The sequence below is a fragment of the Rhinopithecus bieti genome, unplaced genomic scaffold, assembly GCF_001698545.2.
Source record: "Rhinopithecus bieti isolate Rb0 unplaced genomic scaffold, ASM169854v2 scaffold_6380, whole genome shotgun sequence".
Lineage (NCBI taxonomy): Eukaryota > Metazoa > Chordata > Mammalia > Primates > Cercopithecidae > Rhinopithecus > Rhinopithecus bieti.
In genome coordinates this window covers 4,086,283-4,091,390 of record NW_016806642.1, presented here as the reverse complement: position 1 = coordinate 4,091,390, position 5,108 = coordinate 4,086,283, and positions in this window count along the sequence as shown.

Sequence of the window (5,108 nt, the reverse complement as noted above, 5' to 3'; positions counted from 1 at the left end):
TTTTTTTTTTTTTTTAGTTAGGAACTTGCTTTTAATGAGAATTTTTTCCCCTTCTAGTGATTTTAAATTTCCAAGAATAGCAAAATTCCATTTTTTTAGGAGTACAACATAAAAAGTCTTTTAAGCAATGTTTACAAAACAAGATTGCTTATTGGGAGGCTACATTAATTGAAAACTTTCAGGTTTCACTGAGCAGAACCTGCCATGTGGGAGGTAAAGCAAGGGCAATTTTCATAAGTTGCCCAAACCATTTTCCACTGACCACACTTAGTAAGGCAGGTCAGATCTAAGGAATGACCTAAATGTCCTTCAGCTTTCACTTTGATTAGTGGAATTGCCTCTTTAGGCTGCCGCAGTGGCCAAAGCATGATCAGAAAGATGGAAGTTTGAATTCTAACTGATGGTTGTGTAACCCTGGGCCAGTTACTTAACCTCTCCATGTCTGCCTCAAAATAAGAATAGAATCTGTAGATTTAAGGTAGGTAAGGCACTTGGCAAATGATAAATAATCAATGGCAGTTATTTTTATTACTATTAGAGCTTCGAGGAAAGGTTTCATGAAGGTTTCATGATATTGAATTATCTTTTTTTAAGAAAATGCCCTACTTGGGAAATTTGTCCTGTTTTCTAATAAGACTCAGAACCCCATCAGGCACCAAGAACAGATATCCCCACTCCTAAGAAACATTATAGGAATAGTTCAGATTTTCTTTGGTTAAATGTCATCCATCAGCTCAGCTGATTTTTTCCAGCATACCTCCTCTTCTCTCTTGTGTGTTGCTTTATATGTCGCTCTTGACAGCTGCTACTATTTATGCATGCATTTTTACAGCAAAACCTTGATTAATTGGGACACAGCAAACTGTAGCATTTAAATGCCTATGGTTTTCCCCTGTGGACATCATTTGGAGGAGAGAAGGAAATGACAATTAAAGTTTTGAGAACTCAAGAGAACCATGCATTTCAACATCTTCGATTTTACTGCTGAGAGAAGGAGAATGGATCAAGGCCACCCTGCTGATTAAGAGCAGAGTCAGGAGAGGATTCTCAGTCTGTTCCACTTTCTTCTGGACTGTGGCCTAAAGATGTGTCTTTTGGCATCTTTCTTGGTGGTACTTCTCCTTAAGCTTTTGCCACTGCACTGCAGGTGTCAAACTCAAATGCCTGCAAGGGCTAATTGGTAGTAGGAATGAGTGGAGGAGGCTGAGTATTCTACCTTGGGAAGTAGTAGTGAACTATGACCCTCAGACTGGAGCCTATATACCCTCTGTAAAGGTATCTAAACTAAAATGTTTTTCATTTTAAGAAGTACAGGATGACAAAACATGTCTGGGAGTCAGAAATAGCTTGATGTTACCCAGTTTGAGTGCCTTGCACTGTGTATATCTATAGGCCTTGTTCAATAAGGAGATAATCTGGATTAGGGCCCTCAGGCACATTGCAAAAGTAAGTTTCAATACTGTGTATTGATTTATGTTTGTTAAAACAGAAAGTTGAAGAGATGCATTTTAGAAACCTGATCATAATATATTTGTAACAGAGAAAACAGAGTAGAAGCTCTGGCTTCATTTACTGTCTGCTTAGCCAAAACTCTTTGTGGTCCAAGCCAAATGAATTCAGATGTCACAGTGTATAGGACGTTCATAATTGGGAACACTAGAACCTCTTAGTACCAGAGATTGTCCCATAACATAGACATTCAAACATTTATTATCAGGACACAGTGAGAAATACATTTATATCATTCCTGAGCAGAAACATATACACACTCATACATATCACACAAACCCAAAACAATATTTTAAGAAACAATTTCTTACTGTGTTCCAAACTCTGATGTTTTCCAACCTATTTCATTTTTATGAAAATACTTTATAATTTACTCATCGGCTACAGCATATAGTTTAAATCACTGGACTAGGTAATGCCATGACATTTTTGTTTGTTCATTAATTCAGTAGATATTTACTCAATATCTAATGAAAGTGAGGTGCTCTTTGGAGTGTCATGGGGGACAAAAACATGAACAAAATATGGATTTTTGCCCTCAAAGAGTCCAAATCCAATAGGAAATACATACATGTGAATATTTAGTAACTCAAGGCAGAACAATAAGTTCACATTATACAAAGTGCTTTTGTGTTATCATATGTCATAATGATAACAAATCTCTTAGGTAAGTTGGGCAGATTTTAGCTTAATTTTACAGATAGGAAGTTGCATTTTGAAAAGTGACATTTTAAAAGAAGTGGAATGATAGTAATAATAGATAGCATATGTTAAGCACTTATTATATGTTAGGAACTAATTTACTTCTCACTATTACATTATTATGATGGCATTACTGTAATCCTCACTTCACAGAGGAGAAAAGTGAGGCAGAGAGGTTAAGTAACTTGCCCAAAGTCACAGAGCCAAGAGTCATTGGAACTAAGAATCAATCATAGGCAACTTCTTTTTATTTTTTTGAGACAGAGTCTCGCTTTGTCGGCTCGCTGCAAGCTCCACCTCCTGGGTTCAAGCGATGCTCTTGCCTCAGCCTCCCAAGTAGCTGGGACTACAGGCGCCTGCCACCACGCCCAGCTAATTTTTTGTATTTTTAGTAGATACAGGGTTTCACCGTGTTAGCCAGGATGGTCTCAATCTCCTGACCTTGTGATCTGCCCACCTTGGCCTCCCAAAGTGCCAGGACCACAGGTGTGAGCCACGGTGCCTAGCCAGCAACTTTAATCTTAATCAATGTTTTATATTCCCAGGAAATGAAAATCACAGATCAAAATCCTACATAGGTCATGGCATACATACCTTGATCTCTTAGCCCACCCCAAAAGTGATGTGGCATTCGCTTTGACAGGACAGCATTTGAAATGAGGTGTGTATAGGGTGAAATAGAGCCTGGTTCCTCAGTATTCCTCAGTGTGACTAATCTTCATCAAATTAATAAAGCATCTGAAGGCAGCAAGAGAAAAGACAAAGGGAATGATTGCTGTCCCCAAAAGAGGGCATCTTATCCTTTGCCGTTGTCTCATGTATGATGTAGTATTTTTGAGATAAATTATGAAGTAATCTTGAGTTTGGAAAACCAAGAGTTAGGCTCTAAATGTTCACCTTGGGTTTGACCAGTGCCACCTCCCTTAAGCCCAAATTCTCATTCAAAATTACAAAGACAATTTTCCATTAGGATATCCCTGGAAAAAATAATACTTAGCCTTTATTGAGCTCTTCCCATGGGAAAAACTAAGATTGCCAGGCACTGAGCATAGAGCTGCACCCAAGACAGACCAATAATAGTAATAGAGAACAATTGTTAAGTACTACTCTTCTCTCTCTCTATATATATACACATACACACACACACACATATATATATGTTAGGTACTAACATGTATATACCTAACATATAACATACCTAACTATGTTAGGTACACACAAACACATATATATATGTTAGGTACTAATCTAATTCTATATAATTACTCATGCTTGCTTTATGGAGTAGAACAGTGAGATATTCATTGATAAGTATATGAATTTGATCTTTAGCACAGTAAAGAAAATTTTAATGTTGAAATTGGTGCATATCCAAATTTAGGCCCAAGCCCTAGTTTTTAGGCTGTCGTAAATTAACCTAGTTATTCCTAGTTATTGTATTTTCCTGCCTTAATATGCTCCTTGTATCTTCAATTTTGTAGGATTATTAATAGTTATCCTGATTGACTTTATTTATATTAAGTGTAAAGATAAAATAAAATTCTTATAGCCCATTCATATTTTCTTTACACTTGCAAACTCCAGAGATAGATATTGAAAACACAAAGGCATATATGTCTCATCTGTAATTTATTTCAGCAATATGTCTGCAAGTTGAAATTGAGCAAAATAACTGAAAGTGCTCTTTTGAAAATAATAATTTTCACTTTTCAAAATGATCCTCTCTTTATTTATTTATTTTTGAGACAGGGTCTCAATCTGTCACTCAGGCTGGTTCTAAATTCTATTAATCCAATGATTATAGTCCAGCATTTGTTAGGGCATATGATGAACACTAGGTATTTACTCTCCCTGTGTGTCAGTAATGAATTAAAAGAAAAAGTACAGAGGAAGATTATTTAAGATGTTATGGGAAAAGATTTACTAGACTTTACAGAATTATTTAATCAAGTAACTAAAATAGTTCAATCTGACAGATTTGGAAAATTGAAAGTATAAACATTTGTTTTAAAATTTTATTACAGTTTTCCTGCCACCATTTAGGTTGTTTGATTTTGTTATAAATGAGCATTAACTCTGATTTGCAATTCAGGTCACAACATACCTTCATCAAAGAATGCAGTTGGGAAAGCAGCTGGCCAGGAAGTTTAGGTTTCTCCAGAAGGACCGGAAGGATTTAGAAAACATTTCTTTGGACTTCTTCTGATTCATGCTCTTCCTACAAGAATCTGTGTTTAGGTGATCCTTGTACAGGAGAATGTCTCTTAGTCCAATTTATTTTATGTAGACCTGTGTAGAGCTAGAGCTTCCAGGAAACCTTCTGAGACCCAAATGATCTGGACTGAAGTCTCTTAGATGCTATTGTTTGATTTTGTGTCCTTAGGTGATTGAAATAAGGACAGCAAGAGAAAACCATGTAAGATGAGAAGAAAGCACAGCTGGCTATGTGTATGGGCTCAAGTAACATTTTACATGCATGTACTTTTTTCTTGTTTTGGTGAGGAAACTCTGTCAAATGACTTTTGACAGGCTCCTCACTTAGTCCCTCCAAGTTTTCATAGAGAAAATGATAATTTTTAACCAAGATTTTTACTTGATCTTGACCTAAGTTGATGAGAATGAGCAATCCTCAAAATCTTATTATTTTAGGTGAAAATAAACATCTGATAATTACATTTTAAGACTTACCAGAGTTTATCCAGGTTTTGTTAAGGTCCAGAACTTATACAATGTTGGAATCTTCTTTTAAGAATACACAATGACAAATACAAAATTAGGTACACAGCTTAATTAACTTCATGATAAATTCTCTTCTGATTATGAGTGACTGCTTTCTTTGGCCAGAATTATGAAAGAAAAGGGGTGAGGCTAGAGGATGGGAAAAGAAATCCTCGTCT